This window comes from Egretta garzetta, unplaced genomic scaffold, assembly GCF_000687185.1.
Source record: "Egretta garzetta isolate BGI_Z169 unplaced genomic scaffold, ASM68718v1 scaffold172, whole genome shotgun sequence".
Lineage (NCBI taxonomy): Eukaryota > Metazoa > Chordata > Aves > Pelecaniformes > Ardeidae > Egretta > Egretta garzetta.
This window is the reverse complement of record NW_009258951.1, coordinates 1310106-1326082: the sequence shown is the minus strand read 5'-3', so window position 1 is coordinate 1326082 and position 15977 is coordinate 1310106. Positions and strand designations below refer to the sequence as shown.

Here is a 15977-nt window from a genome sequence, read left to right as displayed (position 1 = left end):
CAAATGCAGGAGGTTCAGTGATAAAGAAAACATTTACATGAAAGAGTTATTACGTGCATTTGCTTTTCTCATCCCCGGAGGGCAGTTATGAGCTATTTGAAAAGGGCTGTCCTTGAATGCAATATTTCTAGTATATCGCCATCAGCAACTGCAGCAATGGAAGTACCTGTGCAGGCCAGCCTGCAGTGTTACACTACAAGTCATTAACTGTTCTCAGACCTTTTCTAGTTAATGGTGGTAACTCAACCACTGTTAGTCAGTTTATGCTAGAGTCTGCCTCATGGATGCTTACTGTGCAGTCAAACAACCGTAATAACAAAAATTCCAACTTTGGTAACTGTCAAGAAAAAAAAATGCTTACATATGTTTATTTTCCTTGAATTTTTATAAATCATAACTGTAGTGCTATGGATCACTTTTTATGGAAGGCAGTCAAATTTCCACTAGGTCAGATTTCCTCAGAGAAGTAATTTATAATCATGAATGATGACAAAATGAAAGATTTTAGATGGTATTTTTCAGTATTAGGTAATTTTCTTTTTTATTAGAACTGAAGGAGCATTGTTTGCTGGGGAGATTTGTACCCATTCACATTATCTGAGGGACTCAGTTTTGAGCCTTTCAGTTATGGTGCAGTCTGAGATAGCTGGGGTCAATAGGCAGGGTGGAATACTTAATAATTATTTTCAGTGTTTTTCCTCCCTAGAAATGGTATGCTTTTTCTCCTTCTCCACATGTTGTACAACTGTCATTGGCCCTGCAACTCTCAAGCCAGGAAGATCTTTCTCTGAGGTCACGTAAGAGAACTTTCTTCCATGAAGCTGTGTGGAAATAAGGCAAAATTTTTTGAAGAACAAGTTTGGGGTTTCCTGGGTGTCATAGTTTAACACAGCTGGCAACTAAGCACCACCCAGCTGCTCACATGACTTTGATTGTGTAGGGTGGTCTGGAAAATCGGAGCTTCTAGCATCTCCTTTAGACTTGAGGCAGTGAAGGGAATACCTTGACTAGTGCTGGAGGAGTGAGGGTTGCTTTGGGATAGCTCAGGAAAGTTGTCAGTGGGAGGTGTGAGAGAATCCTGCTGATTTAGGACTGGAATGTGATAGGCAGCTGCTGTTATTTGGAATGGAAAGTGCTTTCCTGATATGCTTGTCTTGTTGCAGTGATGTCTGTAATAGTAGAGCTGAGGAGAGTGTCCTCTCAGGTGATGTGGCCCTTGATGGGGAGGAGGATGATGATGATGATGTTGTCCATGGGGAGGGTGGGCGGGAGAGGAAGATGAAGTAATGGAAGCTGGAAAGTCCTTGACTGGTGTAAGCTTAGCAACAACTAAACCACCAGTTTTATCAACATTATTCTCATACTAAATCCAAAACAGCATTATACCAAATACTGAAAATTAACTCTATCCCAGCCAAAACCAGGACAGCTGTTTATAAAAACACCAGGGAAGGAAGTATTAAGTGAGATGTTAATAAGACAGAAGAAAGTGGCAAGAAAGAAGGAGAGATGGGAGTTAGTAGGTTTGCATTTGCAGCTCGGTGATCTGTAAGGAAAAAAACTGTTTTTTCAAGATAGAAGTAGATGATAAAATGCCAAATTACTGAAAATCATCTGGAAATACTACTTTTAACAAAATGAAATAATATAACCAACTGAGAAAATGTTGTGATGGGTCAAAACAAAATAAAACCCACACTGGAGTAGCTGTTGTAATATAACTGGGAATACCAAATGTGATAAAGATAATCTCCCCTCCTCTTGCTTTCTAAAATTATTTTGAACTTGTTTGCCAATCTCTACTCATTTTAACTAAGGAGTATGATTGGACTGAGAGATGTCCTTGGAGGGAGTAGTAGGGACAGCTCAGTTCTAAGTCATCCTCTGATTGACCTAGCAGTAGAAGTCAATCTGTCCTGACATGCTGCACCATACCCAGTAATAAAGGGACATAAACCACTGCTGCAATCATCTGTCAGTCTGGACTAAGTGAGGTTGCTGTAGCCTGCATGAGGATATAGCCAGAGACATTTCAGGAAGTGAGTACATAACCAGGGATGGTAGATCTCACAGCTTGTATCTGTTCATGGAATCATAGAATGTTTAGGGTTGGAAGGGACCCCTAGAGGTCATCTAGTCCAACCCCCCTGCAGTGAGCAGGGACACCGCTAACTAGATCAGGTTGCTCAGAGCCCTGTTGGGTTCATCTGGATCACTGATAATTCTTACCTTGCAGAATCCCACATGCTAAGCAAACAAAAAAAAGCACATTTGGGTTCTTGTGATGGAGTTAATAGAAGCTACTGAAAGAGTCAACATTTTATAAGTTACACTAGTTCCTTCAATACTGAAGTATGCTTACGTAACTTAGCTAGATCCTGAGCTTTCTGACCAGTGATACTTGCCAGAGATTAATACTGATTAAAATATATGCCATTTTTAGTGTTCTTGACTGTGAAGACCACTTCACCAGGTGCATCTAGAAGGCTACTACTCTTCATCTTACTTCTCTTTTGATGTCTGTAAGAAATTTGTCAGCTACTGATGTCTCCAAAATGAGTATACTGTGGGTGACTGATTTTATTCCTTTTTTTCTGTCTTTGCTTGTCAAACATCTGTTCAGATTGGGTTATTCTGAAATTTTGCTCAAAGTTCTCAAAAACAGGCAATGTGTAGCTATGCTGTTCCAAAGCTCAAGGTAGAGCTTTCTTCCATATTTATTTTTTGAAAAGTAATTTGTTGTAGTCTTCTAGCATTACTTCCCTTAGCATCCTGTTTGTTGTGACTTTCCTGCTGTCCATTTGTTGTGTATGGAATTGCTCATGTGAAATTGCACAGAACTCGGGTAAGGGGTTCTGTGTATGCTCTCTGTAGTGGATTCTTTATCTTGATATATGTTTAGTAGCCTATGTCAATAGAACTTTACACACATGCCAGTGGTGGCAGCATTGAAAGCAGAACTCAAAATCTCTAGCTATCTGGCTTTTGCTTTAGTCTAGTGAACTTTTGGCTCTGCTACCAGTTCATTCACAACCTTTTCCAGTCTTCTGGAGTATAGAGCACCAGAGAAGAAAATGAATGTAGATAAAACAGAAGTTCTACATGTTTTATTTTTTCCATGTTTTTATTTCATTCCTTCAATTTAATTTCTGGGGAATAATTTATTCTGAAATTATGATCTTGCCTAGTTGTTTCTCTGCTGTACTCTATTATTATAATGGGAAGGCGGGGTGAGGAGGGTACTTTGATAGTAATCTGCAAACAAACCTGAATTCTTCCACTCTCCATTCCCCTGTAGCAGAGGGCAAAAAAGTAACCCTGGGCTCACTGGGATGAGATAATATGTATATTTTTCTTCAAGGTCTATGACTCATGTTAGTATAAAAGTTTTTATGAAAATAGCATGAATGATTTACTGGGGAATGGCCACAATTTGAATGTGAAAGCCAGATCTAAACTGAAAAGTTCACCTCTAGGTCTGTAATATGCCAGACTCCAGTTACCTTTAGATTTGAGAGTTCAGATTGGCTCCTTATAGAATAAAAAGGAGCAGCTGTAAAATTAGGATCTGGACTTGGACATGCTGGATTTTTGAGTTTGGGTGCATGCTTATAGAAAACACTTGAAAATATTGTGGGAGGATCGTCCTGGTGCCACCCATTGTATCAGTTCTCATTTTAAGACTTTACTTACAGCATGCCCCTCATCCAGAACATCACATTCTAACATCTGATCTGCTTGTGCAGATTTGGAACAGTTGGCCTCTTTTATAAGGAATTCTAAAATGTGACCTGCAGAGGAGGCAGTCTGAAATCAGGAGGTCAAACACAAGACGTGGTAACTAGGTGTATTTAAAGTACTGTAATTTTAAAAGCAAGCATACTTCATATTTTCAAAATTCTCTCTACCTCATGCTTTCATTACCTGTGCTGTTCAAATGTTCATACACAAGTGTATTCAGTAAGGAAAACAGATTAGATAATTTATACCTTACTTGCCTCACACCTTTTTGAGTTGCAGGAATGGTTGCTCTATTTATTTGTCTAGTACATGTAAATTAAAATGTTACTTTTACAGTCTGTGTTTTTAGGAAGTGTCTTTTTCCGAAATTGAGCTGCTGTTCCTGTGAAAATAGAGCCTCACACCTTTTTGAGTTGCAGGAATGGTTGCTTTATTTATTTGTCTAGTACATGTAAATTAAAATATGTTACTTTCACAGTCTGTGTTTTTAGGAATAGTGTCTTTTTCCTAAATTGAGCTGCTGTTCCTGTGAAAATAGATATCCACTGGATGGCAACCACCCCTTTCCAGTGGTGGATGTACATAGTACTATAGAGCTGATGTTAATTTGGGATGAAATTCTGCCAGTTACTGTGAGATTGTTGCTTTCGCTGTTGTCAGTGGCATTACTCATAGAGAAGGCATTACTCCTTAAGAACATGGGAGAAAGCCTTTGTGATACTATTAAAATCCTTAGAGGTGTTTCTTTCTAATTTCCAACTGTAGTAGTGTGTTTCAAGTCTGTTGAAGATGTCCATAGCATGTGCGTGCACACAACTTTCACTAGTTTAATCAAATTGGTTACAAGTGGATGCACATACTTTATGGTATATTTTATCATAATTCATAGTTTCAAAGTGTTACGCAGTTTGTTGAAATCCAGTGGTACAATCTAAATTGTCACTGTAGCTAAAGACTGCAAAGTTTGAAGACAAACCATTTAGGGAGAAATCCATGAATCCAGGCAATCTGAAAACAGCCACTTGCTAAATGGGAGTAGGGATACATCCTGCATGGGACTACAGTGTAGAATACTGCCAAGTTTCTGAGCAATATTAAAAGCTGCAGGGAGGTGGGGTTGGCATACTATAATCTAGGCAATTTCCATGTTCAACATGTATTATGGTAGGGGCCATGGGACCTCATTACAGAAGTGTCTTGAATGGACACATGTCTTGGCAGAATGATCCTGTGCTGTTTAAGTGAAGGCCTCCAGTATCTACCAAGAAGAAATTGTGATGATGTGAGAGTTATACTTCAAATCTCCCAAGGAACAAGTCTTCATGTCAACATCACACAGAGATGGAGAAGTTCTTTACCAGAGGCAGTAGTTCTTGGAGGTACAACACATACAAATTTACCTCCTGTCCTTCAGAGCTATCTCAGTGCTGCTTTGCTCTGCACCAGAGAGGCAAAGTGATGCTGGGTGTGCTCCATGTTGTGTGGTACCCATGTACTAAATATACTGACAGTAAAAAGTTATCTGACTTCAGCCAACAGAATATATGACTGATAATACACATGACTGTACATCTTGAAGAACTCTGATCAGTAGCAAATAAACTCTTGCGTATTATATGATAGGTAAATAGGCATTCAGAATAAAAATATGCACACAAAGAAGGCTCTGATATTTTGGATGCTATCACACTGCCATAGTGTTTAGCAGATGAAAAATATTTTTGCTTTCATGTGCCTAAATTAAAGTTGATAACAAGTCTTTGCAGAAGTGGGACCTTCAGTTTTAAGCAGATCATTTATGCTGAGAGGTGACAAGCAATAGTTCTGATCCTAGAAGGATTTGGGTTCTGGTCCCAAGGTTTTGCAGCTGCTCACAGAATTTTATCATTTATAAGTAATTCTAGGACAAAATGCCACTTACCATCTTTAAAATCTTTTAAACTTTGTCCACATCAAAGTAGTTTGTGTGGTTACCCTCACTGTGGAATTTCTCTGGGGCCTTTGCAGCAGTATTTTATGTTGCTCGGTGACTTCTAAGACTTCAACTTTCACAGGACAATCTTTGCGCTCTAATAAATCAGAAGAAATTGTGAAAACATAATTACTAATATTGCAATGGATATTAATACTCTTGGGAGTGTGCATGTGCCTTTAATGGGAACTCACAATGTGAAACGGAAATGCAAGTGTTTTCTTGGAAGTGAAATACCTATCCCTCACTCCACAAATAACAGATTTGTCCTGTAACGTAAAAAAAAAAACCCAAACCTGTAAAAATTAATATTCTTATAAATCTTTCAGCTCCACCTTAGAATCCTACCACCCCAAACAGGCATTCTTTCCAAGTTTATTTTTCTTCTGATATTCATTATCATGTTTTGGTGAACTGGAATGGTGATATCATCTGACATTAATAAAGTCTGCTTTAGAAGGGTAGGGTAACCTTAATTCTATTACTCATTCTTAACATTCCATTTGAATTATCTAAAATATGAATTGCAAGCAGATGAATGAATCTGTTACGGTTACCATACACTGGTAGTGCACAGGCTTGTAATTTGGTACTAGGGATGGTTTGAGGTATGCATTGGCTTACAGCAATGGTTATTTCACCTGGACTTAATGTACAGTTACATCCATATAGTTGAGGTTTCTTCAGCAGCTGGCTTGTATATGTGCTAATCTTACATTGCCCAAAGTCCTGAGAGGAAAAAGAATGTGATTATGATGTTATTTTCACTGGATTTAATTGGATGTAGGTGATTATAGAAATTATGCCTCCTTTTAATGTGCAGTACTTCTAAGAATAACAGATGTGGTCATTAATGGAATGTTTGATCTGGTATCACTCAAAATTTGTGTTCAGATAAAATGGGATCTCCCTCTACAAGGGCCTTTATTTTAATTCTCAGTTTGCATGACTGAGTAGACAATGGAAAACTAAACCAGCCTTCTCACTCCTTCTTAATACTTAATTACAGTAAGATAATACTAGCTAGCAGGGGAAGTTAGGATGCCAGAGATACTCAAGGTTACATAAATCTTTATAAAAAGTGGATGGACCTTTTTTCCATTCCTTTTACCCATCTTAATAAAAAAAGTAAATTCTTTCTCTTCTCTCCTCATGGCCTTTCTGCTTTGTCCTATGTGGTAGTATCACCACTTTCCTATAATAATGTTTTGGACTGGTAGCTCTCATCCCAGACTGCATCACTGGACTGCAACAACAAAGGATGAGTATTGCTACATATCATATGTGTACTGACACTACCAATATTTCACATTGTCATACCACAAATGCTATGATAGAAAACTGATAAAATATAACACAGGTATTTCTGGCTAATACCCTAGGAACATGCTTAAAGAAATAATTTCTAGTGCCAGCAAATGAGTCTTAAAACATCAGTACTGCTGCCAGCAGTGGAATGTGGAGTATAGCTCCTTTGAGACAAGGAGTTAAATAAAGCTGCACTTGAGGAGTCAAGCTTTTTCCAAACCTTTAGCTTAGGCTTAACAACTCTAGAATTCAATAGATTTTATTTTGTAGTGAGCCACATTAAAGCCTAGTCTTCACTTAAAGATTTTGTGAGACAGGAATTCCTGGGCAGCTCAGATGAAGATGAAGTTAATGTATTATTGACATCCAGCTCTGCCTGGGTGCCATTACTTGCCATGAATAGTGTCCCTGTATTTACAAGACTCCCAGTGTCTTCCAGATAATACAGAGAGTTCAGTTTCCAGCACATCCAAAGTTAAGTAGAGGGCTGAAGACTTTCCCTGGAAGAGAAGTGCAGGTAAAAAAAAAATTGTATACAAGAAGTTTGGTCTGAAAGAAACTTTTTTTTTGAAGTAGATACATTTAATCTTTTATGTAGCTTCCCCAGTTCCCTATTAAGGTTTTTCTGAGCTGACAAGTGTATAAAGGGCTTACGCTGGAAGGGACCTTTGGAGGTCATTTTGTCCAGCCACTTGCTCAACACAAAGCTAACTTCAAAGTTAGATTTAGCTTAGTTTTATATATCACCAATACAGATGGTCCATAACCTCTCTGGGCCATTCCAGTACTTAGCTACTTTCTCCGTGATCTTTTTTTTGGCCTTACATCTAGTCAGAATTTCCCTTCCTGCAACTTAACAACTGTTGTCTCTTACCATTCAGTTGAGAACCTGTGAGAAGAGTCTGCTCTTAACCCAGCATCCGTCAAGTAGGGAAAATGCCAATGTTAAAAAGTTGCCATTCCCTCTTTCTGAGCTTCACATGCTGATCTAGTAGGAAATCAGTTGTCTAGGCAGTCAATTATATAGCTACATCCATTTCATATGACCTTAGTGACCAGATACCCTTTCAGAACTTTGCTTCCCACTCAGTTTATTTGGGGAGTTATGCAACAAAGCTGTAATAATCCCTGCAAAGTCAGGAGCCTTAGCTCTGAAATTCTTCTAGTATGTTCTGTCTCCAGAGCAAACAGGGTGGAGAATCAGAATTTGAATTTAGCTGCTAATGTAGTGGGATGTGGCATTAAGAATTATCTGTGACCCATAGAAACAGTTTTGTATTTTTCTGCAGGAAAATGAATCTTATTTCACATTTGGAATGGATTATTTAAACTCTATGCAACCCCTGTATGGACTTTCAGAATGAACACAGACATACTTTATTTTGTCATTTAGATAAAACGATGCAAAGCCCTTCACTGTGATTAAGTGTCCTCAGGTTTTATGAAATTCCATCCATTCAGATTCCTTTTTCAGAGCGTTTCTGTATAGACGAGACCTTGAAAAAGAATTACTGCAGTCTAGTGTAATATTTTTATTAGTAAGAGTCCGCCAGTGTCATGTTAAACACTAGTTTTGCAGTATGTGTATGTCTTAGCATTGTCTCTATTTTTAAAATAGGGGCTAGGTAATTTGCACAAAGACACATATAATTCAATGGCAGAATCAGGAAAAGAGTATAGTTTTTCTGGACACCCATCCTGCCCACTAGCCACATTCTCTGCTTAGGGCTAGTTAGTATTTCTGTTTTATTTTATAAATACCAATAACTTCAAGCTGCTAGTCAACATATTGGTAAAATGCAGACAGAGAAGAAAACAGAGCCGGTGAGAAAGACTATTTTTTTCTAATTTATATTTATGGAATTGCACTGAATGAAAAGGTAAGCTAGTCTTTTGTAAAATGTGCTATTCACTAGGAGCCCCCTAAAACTGAAATGACTAAATACAGTCACTTTGTCATCCAAACTTGTGAAATGCTAAAGAAGCCAATTCATCCCCGGCAAATATTTATTTTCTTCAGCATTCAATAAAGCCTAAAGCAGAGCTTGGGTGAAATTGTCTACATCCAAATATGCAGCAGAAAATTCCTCAATTCTTCTGCTGAAGAGCTCTTGGAAAAAAAATTGTATGGTGCCTTCTTGATTGTTTTAAAAGCATCTTGGGCACCAGAGTTCTGCACTGTACCAGCCCAGAACTGTTCTAGTGTGAATGCTTGAGTATCTTACACTTCTAGAACTCCCATGTAAATGCAGTAGAGATCCAGCTGCTAGGAATTCTCTGATGAAGCTAGAGGGAAGGTACAGAGAACTTATTGGGAGAATTCTTTAGCAGTAAGATAGATAGAAGGGTCTTTTCTGTAGACACATGCTGAAGATGTGGCCCTGGACTGCAAAAACAGCAAAATTCATTAAGGGTGCAAAGCAAAGCGTAAGCATGGTGGTCTAGTGGGTATAGCATTCATCTGGAAGTGTGAATCCTCAGCTCTGGTCCCTATTCCAAGTTAGGGTTCTATAGTTTATATAATCAATAATTGGTTAAAATTTAGAAACACAGATTTTTCTTCTATGTTTTTTCTCATTCATCCAGTGGATTTTGCATGCCTTACTGCCTAGTGACTCTACTTCACAGAGGGGGCACACACATAGCTGCATGGCAGTAGCATTCTTCAAGGACAGGAGACTTGAGGGTTTAAATCTCTTAAAGCTGAAGAAGACTAAATGCTTCCTGGCTGAGCCCTTTAACTACCTGGCTATTGTGTAAAACCCAGTAGTATAACTTGCCACATCCTTGTCTTTGGAAAGTAAAATAATATATCATGTTTTTTGAAAGTATACCTGAAGACCTGTAGGAATCTGGGCTTTGGGTCACTTACTGCGATTTTTCTTGTCCTAACAGGCAGCCTTAAGCAGCTCCATCAAAAACTAGCCTGTTTTTTCAGTTGCCATACTGAGATGGGCGATATACTTCTTAAACAGTGCACGTGTGACTGGATTCTAGTTTCATAGCCCAACAGCTAAAAGGTAGCCAGGTGCATTAGTAAATCTGCATGTCCTTGGTGTCTTTTAATCTACTAGTTAAAGAAATTCTGTATTCTGTTGTTTTTTCTGCTATTCATTTGCTTTGGCATTTAGGCAATCATTGAGAAAGGCTTATGTATCCTCTCTAGGAAACAGAAATAGGAAGGAAATAGGAAATGACTGATACGGATTCTCTATCCAGCCCTTCCTCTGTTTTGCTGAGTGGCATTTTAATATCCTTTGGCTTCCTCTGCCTTTTCCCCCTCTCTCAATTTATCCAGCTATCTCCAAAATTAAGATAATAACAAAACCCAATCTTGTAGGATACATTGATCTAATTAATGTTAGATATTCACAGGATAAGAAACCCTCTGAATATAGATTTTGAACATAGCATCTGAGACCTGACACAGACAGGACAGATTAATTTCTGGTGTTGTATAAAGCTGTTCGGAGCATCTCTTACAGTAGCATCCTTTGGCCGAGGATGGAGGCCATTCAGCATCATTCAAAATCAAGCTCACATACGATAAATCATGCACAAATGAATACTGAGATAGCATAAATCAGAGCTGATTCATTGAATTACATCAACATTGCTCTGTTAAAAGGAGCAAACATAAGCTTTTAATGATCTGGCTCATTATTTTAAAATCAGTCTTGTGTAAATCAGCCTTTAAATTGATACTTATGTAGGTAGTTCTTGTGCATCAGCAACATGGAATAAACCAAAACCATAGCCATCTCTGCGATGTCTGCTGACCAAATCCAGGGCCATTCCTGCATCTGTTTCAATGGTGTTACGGTTGCAGGTGTAACGCTTGTTTTGTTTTGGGCATTAGAGCACTGCAGTAGTGGTATCAGTAGTGTTAGAAAAAAAGCTGAAGCTAGAAGTAGCGTTTTGTTTGCAGTGTTAGGTCACTTCTGCCCACGCTCTGATAAAGCCAGTAGTCTCCTTTTAAATCAGAGTAGCCTGCCAAAGTTATAAATGAATGCTAAAAGGGCATGGTTTTATATAAATTTAAGCGCTGTGTCACAGGGCTGTTGACTTGACCCTGGATTAACATTTGCAAAGAGCAAGTCAATGATTATATAGTGATTGAGAGGATTTTGAGGAAAGTAGGCCTTATAATACTCTCTGGACTACTCAAAGGGACTATGTATGTGATTCTTCAGGCAGGCATTGTGCAATAGGAAAAATACTTAGCTTCAGCAGTGTGCTGCTGAGCCTGGCAGTAAGAAGGTCCACTTTAGCTATGCAGGTATTACGCAATCTTGGTTTTCTGTTTACTGTAAAAACAGTTGAACTGAAAAGACGCTGAAGTATTTGTGGTCAAATGATGGCTATATCCCTATCCCTGTTTTTACAGATCCTTACCTAGCAGAGAGCTAGTGAACGGGGGACAAGGAGGTCACTCAGATTTGGAAAAGGGATGTAGCTCAAGGTGTGCTTGCAAGCTGGTGGTCTGTAGCTTCTATGTGAGTACCTGCTACTCTTCCAGCTCGAGAAAATTTAGAGCAGACTTCTATCAGCTTTACATCGTTCCAGACTGGTGCACAGAATGGGATGGACTGGCCTAATACCGACGTAATCTAGGCATGGCGTGATGTGACATAAAGCTGCCTTTGCGTTCTCAATCTGAGCAGTTTTGTGTGCTCTTTGGCTGTAGTAGCCTTCATAGACTTCTTTAAAGAATCGCTGTTGATTTTTTTGTATTTATTAAAATAATTCAGTATGTGCTAAGATTCATACATTTCACAGGATATTCTGATATCCTCTTGCTAAGCAGGAAGGAAAAGATGTTGTATCATTGTATTCAAAATCTTTTATTCAGGATGGTTTAAGACATTCTTAAAAGGCAACAATAGCTTGTCAGGGAGTGGCTGAAGTTTGAATACAAAATTCAAACTCTGAATAAGGAAATACAAAAATTCTATGTGAGTCTAAAATCACAAGGTCAGATTCAGGTGAGAAATTTTCCAAATCCTGGTTGGAGAAAAGGGTTGGATCAGCTTCTCATAGAAAAAGGTGCTGGCTATATAATTGACTTTGACTTTGAAGTTTTTCTTTGACTTATTTTTGTAAGCCACATTGGGAAATGTAATGGGTAGCCATCCTTAACCCTTACCTCATTTCATTAATCCTTATTAAAAAAATACCAAAGTGTCTGGTGTCTAAGAAATCACATTTTAAAATGCATAGAGCTGAAGCAGTGCCTTTCTTTCATAGTTAGTTCAGGACACACTTAGCAGTTGTCTGGTAGTAGATAAGCTAAATGGAGAATCTTACAATATGAGAACAGGGAGCACTCAAAACTAGTGTGACTCACTTTAAAATGGATAAAAATAGTACTCGCACAATGGGTGGTGAACTTCTGGAACTTGTTGCCGCAGAAAGATGTGGAGGCAGACAATATCAGCAGGGTCATCAACGGCTTAGAAAAGTTTACGGACAGCAGGTCCTTAAGTGGATAGTAGAGGGAGTAAGCAGATAAAAACTCTTAAATCCCTAGCACAATGATTCTGGGTACTGGAAAAGTACAAGGGGAATGGTTCGCAGAAAGGGTCGGATGTTTCTCCTGCCTGCAATTGTCTTTTGCCACTGTGAGATGAATACTGGGCTGGATGAATCACTGTTCTGATGCAGTAGGGCACTTCTTTTGTTTATGTTTTTATAATGTTTCATTAAAATAATCCATAATTAATTAATTAATCCATGGAAGATTGAAAAAAGCAGTGAAATAAATGTTGTGTAAATAATCTAAGGTATTTAAATATATCACATCAGTCAAAAATAATATTCACATCATTGCTGTGGTCCAAATTGCACCCCCATTCACTGTTCACAATACTGTTTAATTTTTTCAAACGGGCAGTCATATTGAAGAAAGGCATCAGATTAAGTAATGTATAGTGTAATTCCCTTAGTCGTCTATTGTTTGCAGATTGTTTGGGGTTTTCTTCTCCTCTTGTTCTGTGCTGTTCATTGTGACACCAATCACTTTCTTGAATGGCTTAAGTATTTTTTATGTATGAAATAGAAACACTACAAATAAACAGTAGAAAATGTACGGTTCCTGCTAAATTGACTACAGAAGTAAAAGTAAGATTCTGTTCCCGATGTAGAGAGTTTTGTCTTTGATTTCTTTGGAAAAGAAAAATTGGACTCTCTTATTAAAGTCCATGGATAAGCATTCCAGGCACAGTCACAGCAGTTAATTACATATTGGTTGTACTTGAGTCAGTATAATGTAACTTTATAATTTCTCATGCAGTTTGATATCTTTTTTTAATACTTATTTTGCTTTTATATTTATTGCTTGTAAGTTTTGTGTGTTGTTTTAATGAAGCTATTTCTAGAAACAAATTGCTGGCAGGAATAGGAATATTTATTCAAACGCAGCATTTCTCTTGACTCACTTATCAAAAGCTTGTTTATCTCTCTGACTTTTGCCAAGGCTTGACTTGCAACAGTAGAAGGTGATCCACATTCAAACTTTAAGGAGTTGAAAATAAACATCCATCCTAAACCTCTCTCCAGAAAACTGGAAGAACACACCAAGAAGTGACTTATCTTCCCCACTTTAAAAACAGGTTATCAAATGCTTAATAAATAGAACTTTATTCTAGGGTGGGAAAGAAAAAGAGATATGACAAATTAAGGAGATAATATTCAGTTACCGATTGCTCCTTTCCTAAAGTATAGCCATAGCTATTTATGGATACCTTTGATTTCTTGGGAGGACAACTACTACACCAGCTGACTGTTCTCTACCTTCTGCAGTAGTGCCTCACTCACAGGCTGGGATTATGAAATCGCACAGCTCAGTCAATTATGCAGGTAGTGAGACCTTACGAGTCTTGTAGCCTGTGCTGCTCTGCAGCTGCTGCTGCTCCTAAGCAAGAGTGCAGCTAACAGAGACACCTGTACCTCCGCTTGCTTATAGGAGAATTCTTTGCTAGCTTCTCTTTCCATTTTTTGAGTTTGTGATGCCTCATAGCTTCAGACTAGGGGGGCCTGATTTTACACATTGATGCAAAAAAAAAAAAAGTTTTGCAGTTTTTGGGGTAGCTTCACATTTAACAGAAATGCCCCCCAAGTATGGTGGAAAAATATGTAAATGCATCATGTCTTCATTCATGTCTCATTTTTATCTGCTGGCTGTAAACAGTGTGCCCTCTGATGCAAAGGCAATGTTATACAAATTTGCTTTGGTTATGGTCTTCAAAGCAGCAGCTGCAGCTATAGCTTCCCCTCCCTGCCTGCATTTTATTTTTCCTTACCAGTCACCAGTTTTTTATCAAACTTTTACAAGCTCCATCACCTTGTCTATCAAATTTCATTCAAACAGACCCTAGGTTCAAAAGCTATTTGGAGGAGACCAAATGTCAAGTGAGCAAGTTGACAATGTAGTTACAAAAGTCTTGTTGCTTAGGAGGCCTCAGGAACTAACACAGGCAATAAAAAGGGTGTCAGTATTCCTTGTCTTGTCCTCAGTGTCTTTGGCTGCAAATTGCTTTCTAGAAAACAAAACCCTAACTGTAAGCTGATGGCCTTGGCCATCTGGGAGTGCAGCAGTATCCAGGTACGTCCTGAGGACAAAGGAAACACAGAACCTATACATCAGTCTCCTATGTGTAGTTCAAGAAATTAGTCTTGGGCATTAGTACCAGGCCTCAATTATAGTAAAAATTGGTGGTGGCCTAGGTGACACTGAAATCTGGGTACAGGAATCACTGTGCTGGAGTGGCCACAGCAAATAAAGCAAATGCCCATGAATCTGCACTGACCACTGATGCTTGCAGATCTGCGCTGTAGATACAGGTGCCATTTAGATAAACACCCCTTCCGGTATTTATTTTTAAATCATAGAAGTCTTTCAGCCCAAATCTCAGATCCAAGCTAGAGAATGTATTGATTCAAATGTAATTTCTGAGCCTTGTTTGTGGAACAGGCTAAACAATAACCAAATTGAATCCTCAACACTGTGGATCCGGACTTTCAGATGTTCTCTATCTCCCCCTGTTTATGTTCACACGAGCTCCACTCCATTTATCCTCACCTGCTGCTGTTGCTATTCAATTTACTATTATAAGCAGCTGTAGTCAAGAAAGGGAACTAACTGAAGTGGGGTATTCTTGTCTATAACCAGCAGTTAATGAAGCTGATTTCTTCCCCAGTACTCCTTTTGGGGAAGAATCCGGTTACATATATTGATATAAAACCCAGTAGTGTCATTAAACTGATGCAGCCACAGTGAGATTAGAATCAACATGCAAACAGTTAATAAAATAGACCGCAGTATGAAACAGCAGAAGCGAGAAGTATGGCGATTAACTGAAAAGAGGGGCAAAAAAAGCCTTTAGAAAATCACTGAGGTGTGACAGGCTGTTGCCCCAATGCTCTTGTCCTCTGACTCGCTCTGAAGCCAATGGCACCCGGTGTAGGGCATGGAGTGATGCCTGGTGTCCCTGATTTTGGCATGTGGCAAATGAGCAGTTCCTGTACAGGGCGGTAGAATGCTCTGGTTGCGTTAGGGAAACCTGACCTGGCACAGGTGAAACTTGCCGAGGGAAAAACAGGATGCTGTAATTTGATGACTTGATAAAAAAGGAAATGCTGACAAGCCTAGTGCTCATACTGCAATAATAATTAGATAGAATTTGAATTTTATGATTTTTTTAAGAACTACCTGATTTTGAATTGTTTTCTACTCTGAAATGAATGAAACAAAAATAAGTTGAAATATCTCATGATGTGGAATTGAAATGGAATTATTTTTGGCTCAGTTGATGTGTTTCACACATCACTTTTTGGCTTATTTTAATCTTTGAAGCAATTAAATTACTACTTTATATGAAATTTATGTTTTTAAGAGTTTTGCAATCGGAAAAACCAAACATATTTGTTGTGAACATACTCCATACAATATTTCAAT

The 15977-nt window shown here is 38.4% G+C and overlaps 1 pseudogene; it reads right to left on the bottom strand.

Moving 5' to 3' along the window:
* Positions 1-702: 702 nt before the first annotated feature.
* Positions 703-12467, bottom strand: LOC104122237 (annotated as a pseudogene).
* Positions 12468-15977: the final 3510 nt, after the last annotated feature.